At 32.3% G+C, this 22934-nt stretch overlaps 1 protein-coding gene across 1 annotated transcript in view; it reads right to left on the minus strand.

Annotated features, from left to right (window-relative positions):
• Adgrb3 (adhesion G protein-coupled receptor B3) overlaps nt 1-22934 on the minus strand; it is a 674891-nt gene that overhangs the window by 630105 nt on the left and 21852 nt on the right. The window lies entirely within an intron of this gene.

Raw genomic sequence — 22934 nt, forward strand, 5'->3', positions numbered from 1 at the left:
TGCTCTTATACTATATATAGTGTGTTGGTGACTAATGTATCTCAGAAAAGTCACTTTAAAAATGATAATGTTGGGAGGGGTTAACTTGGAAATTTTCAGGTATCCGACACCTGAAAACTAAGTATATTGATGTAGATTTCCATTCTCACATACTCTCTCTCCTTTTCCCTCATAGAACTTATCAAAATTGTTCGCTGTTTATTTATTTGTGTGAGCTGTGCACTCAAGTTCTTCCTGAGAAGTAGGTTCTTGATGAGCAGCATACAATACACACAAAGGACAGTTAATGATCTTGAATCAGAAAAAAAAATCTGTTTACTTTCATGCCAAATTTGAGGAAAGGTAAAGAAACAAATATTGCTATGTGATCTTTTCCTTTAATAAGAAGTCATCTAGCTCATTTCAAAGTTTTAGCAGAACTTTTTAGCAAATATACAGGTAGAACATGTATCCTACATTTAAAAACCTACAAAAAGAGACATCTAAAATCTTCCATAATAATCAATTTTGTGACAAAACATTTTAAAAATGTGTTCCCTTTATAATTTGGGATTCAAAAAACTAGATTTCATCTTGTTCATAATGTCAGTAATGTATACATCTGAAAAATAACCATAAACTTTAAACATATGCTCACTCATCACTAATGTGATCTTTAATTATACCAGGGTCCTTGTAATCACTAAGTTGCCAATAAACTTGTATTTGGCACACACTGTTTACTTTTTCAATTCCAGTATTTATGAATTATTTGTAAATTGCAGAAGAACTATAGATAACATAGAGGTTCATTAAAAACATTCTAGTTCCCAGTTACAATCGAAAACCTAAAATTTATCTTTATAATTTAAAAACCAATTTAAAAATCATGCTTTCTTAAACATGAGGTGACTAAGTTTAGGAATATATGTTGTTAAGTATTAGTAAATAGATAAACTCATACATATTCATATATATATAAAACTCAAAATACAAATGTTACTGTCTGTGTATAACATTTGTATTTTATGGGGAAAATATCTAATATATGTGGAAATTTTTCTAACACAATCAAAATATATGAAAAAATTTCCTAAATATCAGCTTTGAATCAGAGCAAAACAAGCTTCTGTTATTAGGATTATGGAAAAAGACATTTAAATTCCACATCAATAGCATTTTTCTCTTAAAAGGTGTGTGTGTGTGTGTGTGTGTGTGTGTGTATACACAATAAGCACAATAAGGTGTAAATCATCTTATATTAGAAAGTTTAACATTTTAATTAAATAATATAAAATTATCTATTTAAATATTCCAGAACTAAATATTTTTGAAGTAGAACTAACAGCCAAAGACTTTGCAGAGCATATCCTCTATAAAATGTAACCAAATATTAATACCCATCTACAGATATATCTAACAGATACTGCCAATATGTGGAGCAATAAAATAAAGCCTCTAACCTCTACTATAATCTAGTTGGTTACATTTACCCTTATATATACACAAAATGGGCCCATACAGCTATACAATGCTGTAATGGCTATCATATTTTTTCAATTTTCAAGACTTCTTGTTTTCTGGGTTTTTAAAAATTTTCTTTCAGAGATGTAATATATTCTTCTATTTTAATCAGGATAATAATTTATAGCTTCTTTGAAGTTCTTTTGCTCCTTGAAAAACTTCATTTTTTCTGAGTTCTTCTTTATTTCATTTGTTTGGACTATTAACATTAGAGGTTTCCTTAACTCATTCAGAAGTAAAGCACTGCAAAAGTTCTTTGAAAACTCTGCCTGTGTGTGTCTAAGTGAGGGTTTGACAGAAACACAAACATAGCTTTTCCATTGAAGACACTCTGTATTCAAATTATGTCAAGATTTTTTTGTCTGGGTTGATTCAGTTTCTGCTCAGACTTTGCCTGAGAGTGAATGGTACCAATGTTTGGGGTTGAGTGAAATATGAGTGAAGCATGGTTTCCTTTTTCTTTAAAATGTTTCATCCTCTGAGTTTGGTCTAGTCTTGTCACTTCACTTTCCTGTGACTCTGGGAAGCCAAGTATAAATACTCCTTATCCATATTCTTATATTTTTAAAATACACAAAAGTATAGATCTCTTTTTAAAAGGTGGTATTTTATGGTGATTTCAATGACTAGTAAGAATTAAAAAACTAAATTAGATAGCTATATTGTATCTAGTTCTAGTTCAGTCCAAAAAATCCTGTATGTATTGCTAGTATATCATCCTCAATTTTTTTCTGGAAAATTTCCTCTATGTTAACATTAGAAACTCTCATAATTGTAATTTATATCACATTGCTCTTATTTTTTCTCCCAATGGAAATCAAGTCCCTATAATAAAAGAAAGGGCCTAATTAAAAGTAGGCCAGACATTTTGATTCAGATTCCATGACCCCATTATAAAATGTAAGATTAAATCTCAAGAAAAGGTCATATGCTGCATTTCTTAAGTGTCAAGGGTCTTAAAAATGTATCTTTATTATCCCTTTTGCCTACAAGCTAAGATTATTATAAAAGACTAAAATTGACATTTTTTTAACTGACAGTGTAAACCATAACAATGCAGTGAAATGAACACTAAGAAATAAATGGCTAGGAAGGCATTGTGTAGACTGTGGAGCAAAACAGATCAATAAATAATACTGACAAGGAAGATAAACCACATAGATTAAACCCAAAGTGACAGTGAAAACTGGAGGACAGAGGTTTGAGATACTAAGACTACACTGGAACACTACAGATTCTTCTAGGACAGTATGGATGAGAACAAGACAAGATTACGAACTAATATTCCATAGATAGGTTCATTACATGTCTGTTGCCATATCTCAAAATTTAAAATTCACATAAATAGGTAGATTTTAGATTTTCTTGAGAACACACTAGATCAGACAATAATTTCCTCCATTTCCAAATGGCAGCAGTCCTGTGGAGGTAGTAAGCAGATGTCCCCTTCACTCACCTAGTATAGGTATTCCCATGAAGTTAGACTGGCAGTTTTTTCCCATTTATGTACATTCCTGGTTCATGCAGGCCACTGGATTTGCTTCACTCAGTGCAAGTGATTTGCAGAGAAAGCTTAAAAGCTTAATTCAAGAATTAAGCCTTAAAAGCTTAATTCAAGCAACTACTACAGGTAATGTCACCTAACTATTCACAATCCTCCATTGGTCCCACATCTCACAGGAAATTGAAGCCAAAGATTTTGCAATACTGACACAACCCCAGATGCTAGGACACAAAATTCATCTTGATCCACAGCTCACTGAATATTAGTATAAGAATTTCCTTAATACAAAGCAATGCATGCTTACTATAGAAAACATGAAAATTAATATAATGGGGGAAATTACTTAAGTCCACATTCTATAATAATAATCACTGTACTATTTGTTTTTAATATATTTATCTTTTTGGAAAGCAACTATTTAAAATTTAATGATAGTAATGATGCAAACAAATTTGCAATGTTAATAAAAATATTGTAAACATCTGTCTTATGAATGTATTACCTTATGATGTATCATAATTTAGCACTACATGTTTGGGTATTTGGTTTTCAGTACACTGTATAATATTTACCAGCATTCTATAAATCTTTATTAATATCTCAGATTACTTTTATAAAATTGATACTTGGAAATAGAATTATAAATCAACATATTTAAAAATGTACAGATAAATCAACATATATGCCTTTAGCAGTGAGTATCCTTTTTTTAATTTTTTTTTTTTTTTTAGTTGTAGGTGGACACAATATCTTTATCTTTGTTTATTTATTTATTTTTATGTGGTGCTGAGGATCAAACCCAGAGCTTCATGCGTGCAAGGCAAGCACTCTACTACTGAGCTACAACTTCAGAACAATTATCCTATCTTAATATAAATAACTAGTACTGGATACTTTTATTTTTAAAGTATTGAATTGTTTTTAATTGGTTGAACTACATCTGTGACCCTGTTATTCATTACATTTATGGTGTTTGGTATAGAGAATTTTTCATTTTGTGAACTCATCTAATTCATTATGATTTCTTCCTTTGTTTTTGTGATTAAAAAGATCCATAGCTGTTAAGAACAGATATTTCCATAAATTTTTTGAAGATCTATAATTATTTCATTATTTTTTGGAAAAAAATCACTTATACTTGGTAAATATTGGGATAAAAATTTCTAAATCAACACATTCCCACCAATTGATGTGTGCCATGAATTATATGACTACAGAAAAAAAGGCTAGCAAACAAAATAAAATAATTAAAATCATGTATTGTTCTGGATTCATTTTTCTTTGATTTTTTTTATCCTCCAGGTTGCCCTGATTGTTATCTTGATTTCTATAATAGCTTTTTGTTTTCAAAACAGGTTATATTCTCTCTTTGGGTAAAACAATCATAAAATAAAATGACTTCAGTAAAAATGGATGGCATAAATTACACACCTGAAATACTCTTACATCAAAGTGTTTGAAATAACCAACCTTAAGTGGTTCTCATACAAGATGACTAAAAGTTAGTAAGGGCATATCTGACCTACAATGGGTTTGGAAAGGATTCACTTGTCAGTGTTTAGTTGGAAGATGTTCATCTGCAATTTGTTCCCTAACCACAATGCCTGGTGATTTCTTCCTTGACAGTGGAACCTTCCTGACTTGAATCACTCGGACCAAATCTCCCAGTAACTTCCTAGCATTTGACCTGCCCACCTGCCAATGCCCTTTCTTTTTTTACTATTGGTGTCTACTTCCCACTTGCTTAGAACCAACACTTTAATCCAGTTGTCACACCAGACAGAGTGAATGTGTATGTTCCTAGGATAAGTTTAAATTATGATATTCATCAATTTCTAATTTAGAATAAACTATGCACAGAAGATATCTGGTACCTCCCTATTGTCATAATATTCCCAAATCAGTACTGAAATAAATTGTCAAATAACTATTCCACTTAGACTATGGATTAGAGTTATCATGGGAAAAGTTGAGGTTCATGGTGTAGACAATTTTGATTATAAGTCCAGATTGGAAATTGGAAATTGGAAAGTCACTTACATTTTAGAAGACTCAGTTTCTCCATCAGAAGGATAGAAATAGCATCATACCTAAACTTTTGGGTATGCTCAGGCTAGGGTATGGTTGGTACTCCAAAGTTCCATACGTTGGATGTTTGGCCTTCACTGTGGCAATGTGAAACGTGGCAAGACTTGAAGAAGTAGACCTAGTGGGAAATGTTTAGGTCCTTGGGGGCACTGTCCTCGGGGAAGATTAGAATAGTTCTGCTGGAACTCTGGTAAGTTTAGAAAAAGAGTGAGTTGCTATAAGAAAGTGAACCAAACCTTCCCCACTTTCTGGGTTCCTGCCTCCACATGTGATCTCTTCAACGTGTTCTTTAGCCTGGGTGATGCCATCTAACCTGGGGCCCTTGTCAGAACTGCCAACATTCTATTTTGAACTTTCAGTCCTCAAAACCATGAACTAAATAAACCTCTTTACATTACAAAGCACCCAGCCTTGGGTTTTTCTGGTTGGTTTGTTTTGTTTTTAGAATCAACTACTTTATTTGTTCTTTTTAGTTATATATGACAGTATATTTTGATATATTTATTCAATAATGGGGTATATCTTATTTTAATTAGGATCCCAGTCTTGTGGTTATACATGATGTGGAGATTGACTGTGGTGTATTTATGTATGTACACAGGAAAGTTAAGTCAGATTCATTTCACTATCTTTCCTATTTCCTGTCCTGCTCCCTTCCCTTTACTCCCCTTTGTATAGCCTATTGAACTTCTATTTTTGTTCTCCCTCCCTGGTTGTACATTAGCATCCACATATTACAGAGAATATTTGACCTTTAGTTTCTTGGGACTGGTTTATTTCACTTAGCTAAGAGTCTCTGGAGAATGCCATAAAGTCATTCTTTTTATGGTTGAGTAACATTCCATCATGTAAATATACATTTTCTTTATTTTTCATCTCTTGAAGGAAACCATAGGTTGCCTCCATAGTTTGGCTATTGTTAATTGGGCTGCTATTAATCTTGATGTGCCTGCCTCACTATAGTATGCTGTCTATACATTCTTTGGGTATTTACCAAGGAGTGGGATAATTGGGTCAAATGGTGGTTTCAACACAAGTTTTCTGAAGAATCTCCATACTGCTTTCCAGAGTGGTTGCACCAATTTGCAGTCCTAGCAGCAATGTATGAGTGTACCCATTTTCCCACATCCTCAATAAAATGTATTGTTATTTATATTCTTGATAATTGCCATTCTGACTGGAGTGAGATGAAATCTCAGCACAGTTTTAATTTGCATTTCTCTAATTGCCAGAGAGGTTGAACATTTTTTCATCTATTTGTTGACTATTTGTATTTCTTCTGTGAATTGCCTGTTCCTTTGCCCATTTATTAATTAGGTTATCTGGGTTTTTGGTGTTTAGTTTTTTAAGTTCTTTATATAACTTGGAGATTGATGCTCTATCTGCGGTTCAGGTAGTAAAGATTTTTCTCCCATTCTATAGGGTCTCTCTTTGTGCTCCTGATTGTTACCTTTGCTTTGAAGAATCTATTTTGGTACCATCCCATTTGTGGATGCTTTTATTATTTTAAACATTTTATTTATTTATATGTAGTGCTGAGAATTGCAAGAATTGCAAGCACTCTACCACTGAGCCACAAACCCAGCTTTTCTCTTTCCTTTTTAGTTGTAGATGGACACAGTAATTGTATTTTATTTATTTATTTTTATGTGGTGCCCAGGATCAAATCCGGGGCCTCACATGTGCTTGGCAAGCACTCTACCACTGAGCTACAACTCCAGCCCCTCCATATATTGAGTCTTGATTTTACTTCTTGAGCTTTAGAAGCCTTGTTGAGGAAATCTTTTCCTAAGCCAAAATGATAGAGTGTCGGGCCCACATTTTTTTTTTCCTAGTAGATAGAGGGTTTCTAGGCTTTGAGCAGGGTGAGAGATAGGGGCTTGATATCATTCTGCTACATATGGATTTCCAATTTTCCCAGCACCATTTATTGAAGAGGCTATTTTTTTCTCCAATGTATGTTAATGCCACCTTTGTCTAAAATGAGACAACTGAATTTACGTGGGTTTGTTTCTGTGTCTCCTATTGTCTTCCATTGGTCTTCATGTCTATTTTTGTGCAATACTATGCTGTTTTGTATAACTTAAGGTCTAGTATTGTGGTGCCTCTAGCTTCACTTTTCTCACTGAGGATTGCTTTGGCTAATCTGAGCCTCTTATTTTTCCAAATGAATTCCATGATTGCTTTTTTTATTTCTATGCAGAATGTCATTGGACTTATAATAGGAATCACATTAAGTCTGATTTGCACTTTTGGTAGTACGGTTATTTTGATAATATTAATTCTGCCTATCCAAGAAAATAGGAGAACTTTCCGTCTTCTTTCTGTCTTCTTCAATATCTTTCTTTAGTGTTCTGTAGTTTTCATTATAGAGATGTTTCACCTCTTTTGTCAAATTGATTTCCAAGTGTTTTTTTTTTTTTTTGAGGCTATATTGAATGGAATAGATTTCTTAATTTATCTTTCAGTTGATTTATCATTGGTGTATAGGAACACAACTGATTTATTTTATATCCTGCAACTTTGCTGAATTTGTGTATGAGTTCTAGAAGTTATAAACAAATTCAGCAAAGTAGCAGGTATTTTGTTAAAGCTATAGAGATCAGACTATTATAGAATAATTTGAAGATTCCGGATACTATATGAACAATATTGTCACATCATTTGGGATTAGTACATTTCAATGTTTTTATCACTTCGAAAAATTTATCACTTCTAAAAATTACATCATAAAATAACATTACAATTTATATCAATCAAAACTCAAAAGTTTGAAAATAACTTCTGATAAATGTAAAAATATTTAGTATCAGCACTGTAACCATCACTTCGATCTGATTAGAAACATTTCTCCTTTATCCAAATATCCAGATGTTAAAAATCTTGAAATGACTGTAAATATGACTTCATTAAAAGAAAGGAATCAAATTCACTTTATTTTTTCTCAAGATAATCTAGAATAGTTTGTTTCAGAAAAATGACACAATTTGCAGAAATGATTTTGTCTTTGAGAAAGAAAAAACATTGATAGCTTTAAAAATGTCCTAAAATGTTTCCAACTTCATCATACATTTTACCTGTGATAACAGATAAAATAGTAATATTACAGAATTTGAGCAGAACTTAAATTTTATCAGATAATAGAAAAATAAAGTAGTAAGACTGAAATAGTGATATTTTGGTTTGGCAATTTCAAAATATAGGTTTTCAACTAACTATAAGAGGTAATCAAGAAGAACTGCAAAGATTCAATGAGTAGGAGAAAAGGAATATTTACTCCATAGCCTTTGATCTCTTTCCCTGTTCAATTAATCTAAAATTGAAACCATTATTATTCACCGTGTTGTTTTCTCACATTACTGGTCAACTGATCTTTTACATACTGTGCAAATTAGGAAAGATGAAGTCAATCCTCTGATGGTTAGAGTATTGTCCCACAATTTTGAAACAGGAACTAAATTTAGCAATATTTGGTTTGATTTCCAACTCCCATAGAGATATTGTTTATATATATATATATATTATACAACATATTTACACACAATATATGCAGTTTGTCTATTGATAAGCATCTGAGTGTATGCCCAAAGGAAAGTTGAACTATAAGACCAGTTGTAACTTGTTTCATATGGTTTTTCTGTTTGCTGATATATAGGTTTAGAAATTAATTTACATCTTGTTGGCTTGCTCTAGTTATTCCATTCAAAGAAGGACCTCAAAGGCTTTAGGATTGAAGAGGTTGATGAGCTCTCAGCAAGGTTAACCAGCTCGACCACAGTTCAAATAAACTAAGTCCAGAATGCTCCAAAGCCCATGAACAAAGTGAATAGCTGGGTTTACCTACAGCACACACTTCTAAACCCGCGTTTCTCCTATCAATTCTTGGTCTCTTTCATTCTTCCTTCCCCCACTTAGTTTGTATATGTCTATTTTTTCCAGCCTCTATATTCCTACTTCCTTCTTTGTCATATTTTTTTTCTGTTCCCCAATTTATTGGTTTTCCTTCTTATTGCATTTTTCATTCCTCCTCCTACACTTAGTTGACAATTTATCTATGCCATAGTACTTCCAGTCCATTGAAAAATAAACTGGGCAGCTTATAAAGAACAGAGATTTCTCACTGCTATAGAGTTTAAAAAGGCCACGTTCAAGCAAACCCCATGTTTGGTGAGGACTTGCTTTCTGGTTCACAGCCAGAACCTTCCTAGTTGTGTCCTATCATGTGGCAAAGAGCCAGGGATCCTATTCAAGCCTCTTTTATGAGGGGCAATAATCCTATTCATGAGAACCTCACCCTCAGGACCTAATCAGTTCCTCATAATACCATCACTTGGGTAGGTACAACTTCAACATGAATTTGGGACACAAACATTCAAACCATGACAACACAGGGGACATACTTTTCAATATTTGCTGCACTATTTTTGTTTGTTTGTTTGTTTTTTTAATTATACCTACTATTCTCAATTCTTTCTCTGTAAGGGAAAAATAACAATTTTCTTTCTTTTAACAATGCTTTCCTTTTGAGCATGTTGTTTGTTTTTTATTTGTTTCTCAATTGAAAAAAATATCGGCATCCATGCTTATTACAGCCACTGTGGACAGTACAGACTAAGGTTTCAGATGGAAAAATTCATTAATGCTGGCATATAGAGCTGCCCATGACAGATGGCATGTTGTCCACAAAAATTTGTGTTCCTCCTTCCAAATAATTAGATTATCTCTGGAAAGCAGCCTCCTAGCCAGGTACTGTATTTCCCAACAATACTTGTCTTCAGGTATGGCCAGGTAACTAATTTTGACAATTTTTATAAAACTTCTGACAACACCAGTATGATCTGAATGAACACTTCCAGTCCATTAGAAGCAATTACACCATTTTTATAATGTTCCCATTTTTGTACTTGAATTTTTAACACTACATGTTCTTCCAAAATGCAGATACACAGGCAAGAGTTTGAATCCTTTTATTATTTCATGAAGGAAAGCTATTCTCAAACCAGGATATATTATTGAATTGATAACATGAGCAGGAAAGAAGTAAGTTCTATTGTGTTTAGCCACTGAAACTATGGCACTTGATATTGCAGCAAACATTACAACCTAAATCAATACACTAAAGATTTTGGTTATTTTTTAAAAAGCAAAACTGGCATATTTTCAAGTTAATTAACCAGCATATAATTTTATGCAAGTACCTTCTAGAAAATTTAGAAATTGGTCCCAAGGTAAATATTTTAAGGAGAAATAATACAAAATTTTTAACATATAATAGCTCATTAAGATAAAATGAGCAATTTATAAAGAAATAGAGTTAAGAGAAGCCATCATTTGCATTCATGTGCATAACATCAAAACATCTGTGAGGTAAGTCATTAAACAACTTTAAATAATATCCTTTTTGAACTGTTTTATTTTTCTTATTATAATGTTCCTCTAATATTGTTTTTATTAGCATTATTATTATTATTTTAATTTGCAAATTCTGGATTTTAACTGAATCCTAGAATTAACAAAGTATTACAATTTTTATAATGATGGTTCAATCTTGTATATGAGAAATCACAAAATTAAATAATATGAGCAATTAATGTAAAGAATGGATGTAAAACTGTCTGATACCCCCCAAAAAGGCTTAAAATAATAATCTAAACCAGAATATAGTCCTTGACATTATGTCTTTCGCTTCACCCAACCTTCCTCTGATTATACCCATACTCCAAATGAATTTCAACCCTTTCCCCATAATTGTTCATTTCATATATCTGTCTTACTCGTGAGGATGACAAACTCAAAAATTTACAAGAGTTAAGGAACTGACTGATGGGTTATACTTTATTGGGAAAGGTGGCAGTTGTGACGAAATGGAGCATTTATGGCTCCTCAAGTTGATTTTTTGTTTCCATGGTTCTCTAACATAAAAAGTGTTGACACCTTCTTGTGAGACAGATGTGGTCAGAACAGATTTCTAATGAAAGGCTACATTACTGCTGATAGATATGGCTACAGATAATAACAGGTATAGACATTTGTTGCCTTGTGGAAATACTGGACTGATGCTTTTCGATCCCCTTACTTTTTCAGAGAAGCTGAAAATCCTGAGTTATATGTGAAATTATTTAAATTGTGAAGTCCTGGAAGGCAACCAAAATATGTGAAGAAGACAGCTTTGATCTGTTCTAAAGATTCTACCTAAGTGTATACAATTAACATGGTATTTTAAGTTGGCAAAGAAAGAAAAGAAAAAGATGTGAAAATCTTCTCATAGCAAAGATACTTTGGCATCTCTTTTGATTTGGCATGACCTAAAAAAATAAGACAGCATATTCTAGGATGGTTTTATTAATGAATAAACTATCAGTAGTTTTTTCTCAGGGTTATGTTATCAATTTTTTAAGTTACAAATAAAGATAAAGAAGGGAAGTTTAGAAGCAACTTTTTAATCTAGTCCCTTATTATTATTGCTTAAAAATTCTTTAAAAATTCCTCCGATTCTATGCATACCAATAAATTTTGAATGTTTCCTTGAAACATTCATGTTAGGATGAAAACATAAAAGGGCAAAGTAATGGCATCTCAGAAACTAAACGAAAAACAAAAAGGATTTTGAGCTAGACTCAAGAAGAAAACAACTTTAAAAAATGTTTAAGAAAACTGAGAGTTACCAAAGGTTTACGTTGCACCACAGCCAGTACAAATGTGCTGAGGAGAGCAAATATTTTAGTATATGAGAAAAGAAATCTATACACAGCATACAGAATGAACTTCAGTTTCACATAATTCACATATTGTTATTGTTTGTTGTGAAGCTTTTAAGAAATACAAATATCTTAAAAGAAACAATTGGATCTTGTCAATATAGTAAGAATTCTTGCCAAAAATTAATGTATGTAGTTCTTACTCTTTATGTATATTCTTTGCCAAAAAGAAAAGATGTATACTAAATAAGATTTATTTAAGATTTCTAAAATCAAATAGCAAAAATGTAATTGAATAAGTGATATTCTAAAATGGCTGGCTCTTGAAATACTGCATCTTTTTTTAAACAAATTGAATTAGAAATGATCATATTTTAGAAGAAGCTAATCATTTTTAAGGAAGCTAGCTACTTTCATTTAAGTACCATTTAACTAAAAAACTTGGCAACTCAGAGATGTCACATGACTCAAGTTATATGCATGTTTAAGAACTGTATCATTAATTCAACACACACTCATGCAAAAGCACATTTTACTGAGCACTATACCAATAGCAATGGAGGGCATAAAAGTAGTAAAATATTGTCCCTATCATGGTGGATTTTATAGTCTAGTTGGAAATCCAAGACCCTAGAAATAACAGCAAACAAAAGCAAGTGCATAAAAATGTAGCTTAAAAGAGATTCACAATAGTGGTGGGTGCTTAAACAACAATTCTTTGGCTATGAATTAGCTTTATTGTGGCTTCATTATTGCATTAGCATTCTACAAAGATAATACCATCCATAAAAAGGGAATAGTTTCATTTAGGAAAACAACAACAAAATAATGGAAAATATCTTTATTCTCAGGGAGTGTTATTAAGGTCAAAACACTGAATAAATAAATCTATACAAAGTATTCGTTCATGTAAATGCTAAAATGAAATAAAGAAAAATAATCATGTTTGATAAGGGGGAAGATGGCAATAAGTTTTAAAAACATCGAAAACAAACGTGAAAATAGAAAATTATCAAAGAGCAGCATTTGTTTTCATGAAAAAAAAAAAACAGTTTCTCCAATTACTACTTATTTTGAGTTTTGGTGACTGGGAAAAGCTTCCAAATAACAGAGCAAAGAAAGACCTTTTGGAAAGTGTCTTCATTAGGGAGAAATGAGGAAATCACAATATGTAACTTGGTCACCTACAGGACTCACCTAACCTGAAGGCAATGGAGGAGCCTCTGCCCTGCCAAATGAAGCTCTCACAGCATTCAGATCTCACAGACCTTCTCCTTTCATTTTCATCCATTTTGCATCTTCTTTTTCTTACTAATCTCATTCTACTAGATTTTTAGCTTTTCCAATGAATTGTCTTACTCTCTCCATCTTACATGTATGGTTGGTCTCTTCACTGGGATTTTGGTTTTACTTTTATTCTAAGATACATTTCACTCAAATTTATTTCTTAGCTCTAAATACTACTTTTGGATTTTAAGCCCAGTTGTGCTAATTTTCTTTTTCTTTCTTTTCTTTTTTCTTTTTCTTTCTTTTTTTTTTTTTTGCTTTTGATTTCTATTATCTCCTATCAGATCTTTTGTATGCCTATTTATTTCACTATATTTTTATTTTGGAAACTGGTTTTAAGACTGAACTTAAATTCTCTAGCAATGAGTCATCAATTTATTATTTCTGCTGTTTTTTTCTCGGTTGTATTGCTCACCAGCAAAACGCAAGCTTGCAAGAGGAAATGTCAAGATTACAGACTAAGCACGATGGAGGCTACTACCCCTAAATTTTCTGACCTTAAATTTAGAAGAAAATACTACTTTTCCCTATTGGTACCAATTGCATACAACTAAACTGCATCCAAGTTAGGATTAGTGTATAAATTTCAGTATTAGAAAACATACTAAAGTGTCTAACATGCCTAAGTTAGGCACAGTGAGGATATGCCCTGAAACAAAGTCCAAAATTTTAAAGTAACGTTCCTTATCTTTTATTCTGATTCACACCCTTTATTCCAGGCAGAATCTGCCTTATTTATGAACCCTGGTGATCCTTCTCTGCTCTCTCCCTACATTTTTGGAAATATATTTGATTTGGAGCTAAAAACACCTGGCTTTAATTTTGCTGCTTTTTTCAACAAACTGCTCAGCTGAGCTGCTACTCCCATGTCAGGGTCTACTAGAAGCTGCTCTCTTCTCCCTTCTGTGCACTGCACCTCTGTTCCCTGGTGCAGACAGCACCTCTGCCCAGAAGAGTATCCCCACAGGTGAACATGCTGAAATCCCATGTCTTCCAAGATATAGTTCACATTACCACCTAGACTTGCAGGCATTTTTCCCTTTATATGATTCACCAAGATAATATATGTGCATAGCTCCTCCAAGCTATGCTTAAATTTTAGCTCTTTTAACATTTTGTCTTTGTTTCCCCATCATTAATATGTGGTAGAGGTCTCAAAAGTGGAAAAATAAGATTTTCATTTGAATCTACCCTGTGACACCAAGTATATTCATTGTATGTATGTGTAAAGGTAGTTTTATTTTTTGTCTATGTTTTTATCTATATCCATTTGAGGTGCAAAAAAAAATTCCCTTCTATCAAGTCTTCAAATGGCTCAGACCTTTTGACATTCATTAGCTTTTTATTATCATATTTTAACTAACTCATGTTTTCATCTGAAATATTTTGACGGGTTTCCAAACAAAAATCAATCAAGGAGTACACTTATATTAACATCAGAAAATTCTTCCTCTCTATCTAAATAAGATGTCATCCACTCAAACTCATCTCTCTCTCTATTGTGGTGCCTTAAGGGCATCATATTTGATAGTCCTAAAAAATAAATTTGAGATGCTTTCCCGGGAACTTTTAAATACTAGGGATGTTTAGAAATAATTTTGGCTTTGAGCATCTAAGGCTATTGCTTACTTTACAGTATATAGAATACAATTAGTCTACATTGCTTTTCCCCAAGGATACTATAATTTTGGTAACTCTTCCAATCATTGTTCTTACCCAAAGGTATACATGGGTACAGACTTGGAAATAGAAACACATGCTCCATTTGGAGGACAAAGGTTGGTCCTAGTCCAGCCACAGTGAAACATCCAAATGTGGGGCTGCTTCAAGAAAATTGGGCAAAAAACTTGAAAGAAATAAAAACCATTCTCAGTTCATTAAAAGAATGATGAAGTAATTTTTTTTTTGTAAAATGGGGGACTATCTCACCAACTCTGAAAATAAGCACTATGTCAGACTAAAATATTGCTTAATAAAACTCCAGCAACAATCACAGAAGCTTACCAACAATACTCTGAGGTTTATTTTTGCTCTCCTCTACTCCAAAAAGACTCTTATTTTTGGAGCATACTGCTGTCTCTGGCTAATACAAGGTTCCCTAGCCAGTGCCTCTCACAGACAGCTGGCAATGTGGTAATCTAAGAATGGCAGAAGGCATGAAGACTGTCATGTTAGGTTTTGGCATGGCTTCCCATTACACAGTAAAGTACATCTTACCTTCTCTGGGACTGAGTTTTTCTCCTCTTAAATGACAATAATAATTAAACTTACTTTCTAGGGCTTCTTGGGGAATTAAAATAACTAGTAGAAAGAGAGATTCTTGCACTTGGTAGATTAGTTCTCTTCCTTCCCTCTATTCTCTTTTTATTAGTCAAGGTTCATCAGAAAAACAGAATCAATAGATTGTTTGCATGTGTGTGTGAGCAAGAGAGAGAGAGAGAAAGAGGAGGAGGAGGAGGAGGAGGAAGAGGAGGAGGAGGAGGAGGAGAGACAGCTTTAGTTTAAGGCATTTGCTCAGATTGATAATTCTAAAATCTGCAGAGCACTCCTGTAGGCTGGAGAAGAGCTGATGATATAGTTTCAGTCTAAAGAAAGTCTGGCAGCAGAATCAGTCTTTTCTCATAAGGCCTTTGGATGACTGGATCAAATTATGACAGGCATTTTGTCTTACTGAAAGTCTATTTAAATATTAATCATATCTAAAAAGTATCTTCATAGCAACCTCTACATGGGAATTTGACCAAAAGTTCAGGACTATATTCAAGCCAAGTTGACACATAATGTTAAGCATCACACCTCAATGCAGCAAACAATAACCACATTTCAAGGCAAATGCAATCCAGAGATACCATACTCTTGTATAGTCTATTCAATTTTCTCAAAGGTAGGAGGAAAAATTCAAATCATAGGACAATAAAACCACCTTATCCTTTTGTAACTAAATTTAATTAAACATTTTATTAAACATTTTGGTAGATATTTCCCTCCTAAAATTAATTGGTGTATCCCTTTATCACCAGAAGAAATAAAGAGTATTATGGGAAGTTTGTGTTACAATAGTTTTCCTTATTGATGTAATAAGCTTTCTTTATTATAACAAAACCTGATCAAGTTTGGGAAGTCAGGGAATGTCTCCCTCTGAAGATGCTATTTAAGATGGGGAGTCACATGGGGCTATATGTTAATTACACTTTGGAGGAAGGGAGACAGAAACTAATATCCTAGTAAAGGAATATCTTATACATGGGCTCTGAGGCATTGGCAAAACTTGGCAATTGTGAGCCAGCAGGAGATGGGGATAAAGAGAGTAAAGAAGAGCCTTTCCCACCACTCCAATATTAAGAAAATTACAGGGAACATTAAGCTTAGAGAATGACCAATTTGTTTCTTGGTACACAGTTCACCAGATATCAATTTGATGAATAACTTTATCATTTCTACATCTACAGATTAATATGAGTTTTCAGATGTTACTTATCCATCTATATATTATATTCTCAAAATTAATTTAAAAAATGAAAAAATATAGAAAAAGAAAGTACTTATACTGACTGTAGTAGATACAGTAGATTGAAGCTTAAAATCTGTTACACCTTCCTAACATGAGTTTCTGTACTGTCAATTTTGAAGTGCTGAAATCAATGGCTCAGACTTCCCTGTAGGCAGGGTTTTTGATATCATTTAATTCTAGCTTATTAGACACTGTTATACAAGATGTGTAAGAGAGATGCTCTTTCTGCTCTAAGTATGGTCAGGAAGCATTTTGTCTTTAGGGCATTGTTCCATTATTGAAGATTATCTACATCTAACATGGCAGTTCAGTTTGGGGCTCTAGCAATTGCTACTGTTTTGAGCCAATATTTCAGATGGAATTTCTTGCTCTGATTTGGAGGGAAGGGGATTATTATCAGTCAGTACTTAGTGACTTAAAACAACAATGGTCATGATTTCTCAAGCTTATGTGGATTGGCTAGACGGTTCTTCTGATCCTTGGATTCCAGTTCAGGACTGGATGGCCACATCTCAGGCTCATGGTGGGTGTGTCTAGCCATCACTGAGTACAGTAGGGATAACTGAAATCACAGGGCTTTTCTTCTGTGATCTTTTATTTTCCAGGAGCTAAGCGTAATAGTAAGCTTCTTTGAGGGTCCCACTGGCCAAAGCAAATCTCATGGTAAAGTTGATTGAGAATATGGCAATAGTATTTTGCAGATCTTTTCATCAAGATTCTCTTTGATAACTTTAAAATGGTTGGCGTTATTATTTATTTTCACAAACAGAACATGACAAAATAACAGGCAGTTTGAGATCCTAAATATAAAAAGGGCTTGCAGTTTCTACAATTACTTTTTGGAATCTCAGACCCTATGCTACAAAAAAAAAAAAAAAAAAAAAACTAAGTTATGAAATTCTGCTATTTATTGTTAGACATTAAATGATATTGATTTTCAAAAAATATTTGTCTGAAACACTGTAAATTCTAAGCATTGTTTGACTCTCAGGTTCTTCAGTCATCAATTCAGATTGACAGAGTTCCTGAAATTTGTTTCATGAGTGCAGGCTTGGTTGAAGCAGAGAACACGGCACTGCTGATTGGAAGATACATGAATTAGCATTTTCACAAGCAAAACCCAGTACTGGTAAAACTAAACAGTTTTGATGGGTTTTTCTTACATTTATAGTATTAAATTTCTAGTTACATTATACTATTAGCAAATAATCACTTTTAAAACTTACCAAAGTCTCCCTTTTAGGTGATGAGGGTATATTTAGTTATTTTGCAGTTATAATTGCAAACTGAAATCAGTTAACTATACCAAGTTTGAACCTCATATTTACTTTTGTTTTTCCCTCCAAAGTTAAAAATATACTACAATTCTATATAGGGATCTATCATTAGCTATACAGTTACCTTGACTATAAAATACTCTATTAGAACTAGAATGACAACTCCTATGTCTCCATGTAGTACTAGTGAGAGTAATAGGTCAATTTATATTTGTGAAATACTAAAATGTAACACAGTAAACCCCAACATTATGTATAATTATAATATACCAACAAAAATTATTAAAAATATTATAATCAAGTAATCAAAATGTAAAAATAACCATATTAACTAGGATATGACACTTTTTCAAAAAGTACAAACCTCTTTACTTCAAATTATCTCATTATCCTGATCATTAGCCCATCAAACTTCTATGGATTTTATGTTAAGATCATTTATCATTATTTTTGGGGAATAGTAATTAAATTATGTCTATTAAGTTCAAAATAAGTTATAAATTTGATACTCATAATAATTTCTAAAAAATTATTCTAAGATGAGAATGAAATCAGCAAATGACAAAATTGAGAATATCAGAATTTTATTGTTAAATTTTTCATAGTAAATTAAGAATACTCATTATTATTTTTCTTTAAATACCATTATAGATTTCAACTTAACGTGTATTTATGAAAACCACATTGTTATCAGGGACCTATGTTGTCAAAACAGAAATTGCAAACTGTCCCTGAATATGACAACTGCAGGTATTCACCAAAAGTACAACAGTCGGGAGACATGGGTAGAAATAAGAACTGATTTGTCCAAGTCTTTTCTAAAGAATAACAGTCACAGGGATATATACAACTATAAAAATGGAAGCAAACTTAGAAATAGAGATCCAAGAATCAAAATCTCAAGATTCCCTTACAAATAAACTAATTCTGAGTGGTAGAGACTGAAGGGAACTGATGACCCAATCCTCTCACTGAAGGCATTTAAATTTTAAGAAAATGTTTTTAAAAGTAAGATACATAAAACCATTTCTTCAGGAAGATTTGGATCTGCTTGTTTATTTTTCTAGAACTTGTTTATGAGATTTGTTAATAATGAAGAACACAGGATTCAAAGATATATCTTATATAAGGCCAGGAGTAAATGAATCCTATGAATATATTCTGGCTGGTATACATGGGCAAATAATTCAAAGACACTCTATTAAACGAAATAACAAATTTATTTATCATTTGGTATTATATAAACTCTTAAGAGATCATATTTGAAAGATAAACTTTAGGATACAGAAATCAGACACTAAAGATGTTTATGGACCTGTATTTAGATTACTATAGGATTTAGCTTATAATAATGTAAAAACTCTTACATGAATAAAATGATATTAAGTTCTATGCTAAGGATCCAACATAAATTATTGGAATTTTTTTATTTGACCAAATACTACATTCAGAAAAAAGTATTTATGGAGTTTCTAATTTGAATGAATCCAGCATTTAATCCACTATGTACCATCTCCCATTTATAGAACACTTAAAAAACTTAAATTGAACAACATATATACCACATAGGTTAATGTTGAAATAAATAAATGAACATTTATTTATTTATATTTTTAGAGTACTATTCTTTTGATAAAAGTAATAGGTGAAAGATTAATGATAATATTTATTAATAGTATATGAAAACTTATTTATGATATCTAAACTATCTTAATGTACTGTGCCAATATCATTGAAATGCTTGTAGAATTGAAACTTGAAACTTAATGGGTTAAAATGAATACAAAAAATTATATTCAATATTAGTAAAAATAAGCCCCAGCTTACGATGATGGTGATGTTGATGACAGCTAGACATTATTGTGTGATTATTATTATACACAATACTTGTTAAACACATTGCACATGAATCTCAACCTTATTAAATTCCAACAGAGTTCTGTTCAATAAGGTCTGCTGTGGATTTTTTCCTCCAGCAATATGCAAGTTATACTAAGATACTTCAATCTATTAAGATAAAATTATATTCAGGAAAATATTTTGGACTCTAACTAAAGACTTCAGCGAATGAGTATCTTTCTTACTGTTTTTTCCAAATATTGAAACCAATGCTTATAACTAAACAGATGTAAAATTAAGCACAACCTCTCCAATTCTAGGGTAGAAATGAAATTACTATAACCTCACAAACGCAGAGAGAACTTACAAATATCATGAAATATGGATGATGACAATTTTGTGAATATTGAAAGAATATATGTAAGTAGTTAAGCAATAATGAAATACTTTATTGTGCCCATTCTTGGCCCTCCTTTTGCCTTTTATAATGTAAAGTTGTATTTTAAACTTTAATTTTTTTTTCCTTTTTTAAAATTTTTGTACTAGGGATTAAACCCAGATGCACTTTACCATTGACCTACACCAGCAGATCTTTCATTTTATTATTTTATTTATTTATTTATTTACTTTTTACATTTTGAGACAAGATTTCCCTAGGTTGCTGAAGGTCAAAGTTGCTGAGACTTGGAACTTGGAGGAATTCTGCTTCAGCCTCCCAGGCATTACAGGTATGTGACACTGTGTTTGGCATTAAACATTAGATTCTGCATACTTTGAGGATAAAAAAATATTTCTAAAAGGTATGACCTCTGTGACCATAGCTTTTAATTCCTCATCAAACTTTTACTTGAGCCTCAGAATCCTAGCTTTTTCATCTCACCACGGACAATGATTAAGTACTCTCAAAGATCTTGCCCTATCCTGTGACCTTCACCTCGATTCTCTATTCATCTTTCATTGTAGTCAGTTCTGATAATATGAAATAAATTATTACTTTGAATATTAACTTAAACTAATTTCTCCAGTTTTTTCATATCCTACCCCCAAATTATTAAGTATCAAATTATTAAGTATCAAAGGAACTATTCTAAGCTCCTTAGATTTATGTAATTCATTATGTGGTAAATCCATAGCTATAAAGTGACAGAGATCCAATATCAAAGTCAGCTGGATTTTCCACCAGACATTGCCAGTTTCATTATCTGCCAAAACTGTCAGTGCAACATGTCTGTGCCATATTTGACCCAACTTTTACCTGCTCAAGTTGCAAATTCCTAACTTGTACCAATTCCATAATCATCAAAACTCAGGCTTTTTCTTTCACACTGGAACATCATTTTTAAACTTTCTAGAGCCTCTCCATTTTAGTTCCCTCAAATTGATCACAGTACTTTTCATTGCTTCTTTTTAGTCAATACTGGTTTTGTACCATCACCTTTGGATTACAATGGAAGCCCCATCATTAGTCCCCTTAAATTACCCAGTTCTCTATTTCCTTTCCCAAATACCTTAATTCTGCTCACTTCAACTTCATTCCGCCTCTACCCTCTTCAATGACAACTTTTGCCTGCCTCCTCCTACCCTCATCACAAATCCCTTCTAAAGCTCCCTGCTACCATGAGATTAAAATCCAAAGCATTTAGCTTAAATGAAGAACTCTTGGATCTGTTCCACTTAAGTCTACACGAGCCCATTCCTTTCTTAATTCAGTTTCTACTCAAGTAAAGTCTAAAATATTCTTTTATATAACCTATGTGAAATAAGTTTCAATCAAATTAATTTGTGTAATCTTTGAAAGCAAAATCTAAATCATATTGTCCATGGGCCATATGGATCATTTCTGTTGCATCATCTATTAATATTCCCTATTAATATTTCATGACTCTGATTTCAATGCCAACAATATCTGTTTGTCATTAGTTAACATAATACTATATCTAATGGTACTTTTTAGAAAATGAAGTTCCAAACAATTTTGTATATAGAATTATTGAACTCGCAGTGTATTATATCATCTTGAAATGTCACATTTCCTAATACAACTGGTCCCCATGTGTGAGAAATAGCCACAAGGTGCTTTAAGAATGAAGAAAAAGGTACAGTACCAGGATTGCAAAGTCCAGTTTATTGGGGACTTCTTGACAGCAGTATGGTCTTAGTGACAAGATCAGAGAATTTCAGCAACAGAAAGGGGTCTTATAAAGCTGCTTCATCCAAGCCAAAATGTACCTGGTATTTCTCAAGTTAATATCAAAGATGTTAGCACATTCCTGTCACTAACAGCTCCACAGTCCTGTCATAAAGCTCCTCTACTACCATGATAATTTTATTTATTTACAGCCTGTTGGAAAACTAAGCAGGTAAAACTGATCAAGCTTATTCAGGGGATATCATGTTGGTTAGGACTCAAGGTAAATCTATATGTTTATATGATATACATTATAAATTATGTATATTTAATATAATAATTATAATTATGAATTATATTACATAAAGACATCATATAATTTTTAATAAAAATAATCATACTAAGAAGAAAGATATCACCATGAATTATGGTTTTCTTTCAGCCATTGATCCAATTTATCCCATATATACTAGAGATACACACACATACACACACATACTGTGTCTACAACTAGTGTAACACAGCATGAGCTAAACTATTGTTGTACTAAAAAGAAGAAATTCACGATAGAACTCAATTCTACAAAAAGCTTTAAAATCTGAATTAGTATATAAGAGCAAGTATAAAACAGTATCTCTTGCTGTGTCACTCAAGCATTGAGTTAAATATGAGGCATCTTAAAAGCAGTCCACTATGGTTTATCTCACAAGAGTTTCACGCCCTTGTTTTAATATCACTCTATGTAATATGCCCTAAAATATACTTAGAAATTTAGATATATGGAGGTAAAGTTTTAAAAGGGAGGAATGTCAACTTGAATGACTTTGGATGATTTGTAACTTGGAAGGACAATTCATATCCTCAAATTCTGATGTTTCCTGCACTGGGTAATTGAGCATATAATGAATGATTATTTATTTTTTAAATTAAATTAGGAAATTAAATGTTTTTTACTGGGAACTGACCATGAAAATTCATTTTAACATTTTCAACTGAAGCATCACAAAGTTATCAACATGTTGAAGAAAAATAGAAGAATGAATATGTAAAAATCTATGTTCATGCTAAAACATAAAAACCTAAACTATTAAAACATAGT

This window comes from Callospermophilus lateralis, chromosome 6 (genome assembly GCF_048772815.1).
Source record: "Callospermophilus lateralis isolate mCalLat2 chromosome 6, mCalLat2.hap1, whole genome shotgun sequence".
Taxonomy (NCBI): Eukaryota; Metazoa; Chordata; class Mammalia; order Rodentia; family Sciuridae; genus Callospermophilus; species Callospermophilus lateralis.